At 44.4% G+C, this 829-nt stretch overlaps 1 non-coding gene across 1 annotated transcript; it reads right to left on the reverse strand.

Moving 5' to 3' along the window:
• Window positions 1–426: 426 nt before the first annotated feature.
• On the reverse strand, window positions 427–589 carry LOC129068063 (U1 spliceosomal RNA). The gene has a single exon (XR_008528875.1). It is a non-coding gene; the product is annotated as a U1 spliceosomal RNA (small nuclear RNA).
• Between the last annotated feature and the right edge of the window lie 240 nt (window positions 590–829).

Consider the following 829-nt stretch of genomic DNA (forward strand, 5'->3'; position numbering starts at 1 on the left):
AGAAATTAATATTTACCTTTGGTGGAAGATTTGCAGTGTCATTATTTGGTTGATTCTAAGATGCACACCTTTTCTCATTTTAACATCTTATTCATTTAACATTGATCTTACAATCAATGGCATGTCATTGTTTATTTGGCAGCACTTCTTCTTTAATAGTGGTTCATGAAATAATAAGTGTATCTTATGAGCAAAGACGCCTCAGGTTTGATGAAGTATGGTAAGCATTTTCCATATTTGAGCTCTAGAAGCTCAGCCAGAGGCTGGGAGCCTGTGTGCCATTCTCCGAGTCTTTCCCTCCCAATCAGGCCTGGGTTCTGGTGTAATGGGGGTGATCTATAGGGTCTGTAAGGCCCCCTAGTTGTAATCATGACTGATATTTAAAATTTTCTCACACGCACACCGTCTCCGCCACGCCCCCGCCGCCAGGGGAAAGCACAAAAGCAGTCCCCCGCTACCACAAATCAGCAGTCGAATTTCCCACATCTGGGGAAACTGCAGGGGTCAGCACACCCTTAGTACAATGGGTGAGTCACACCCTAAGAAAACCACCTTCTTGATCATGGTATCTCTTCTGCTGGGTAAGTATTGATATTTAAAATGTTTAACGACCAGACCAATCAGAACAGAAGACGGTTAAAAACAATTGGTCTGCCTTCTCCTGGGGCTTACCTGATCCCCAACCTGGCTCCAATGCCGTGGTGAGTAAGCGGCAAAACTGGGATGCTAAAGTAGGTCTCTCTCTGACCTCCAAGCTCATGCTCTTTAACTTGCCATTCGATATTTTAGAAGAGACACAGGCCAGTTCAAGTCTTGAAGGACTTGTCTC

Source organism: Pteronotus mesoamericanus, unplaced genomic scaffold (assembly GCF_021234165.1).
Source record: "Pteronotus mesoamericanus isolate MK-2021 breed Mesoamerican mustached bat unplaced genomic scaffold, CSHL_Meso_final contig_20, whole genome shotgun sequence".
Classification (NCBI taxonomy): Eukaryota; Metazoa; Chordata; class Mammalia; order Chiroptera; family Mormoopidae; genus Pteronotus; species Pteronotus mesoamericanus.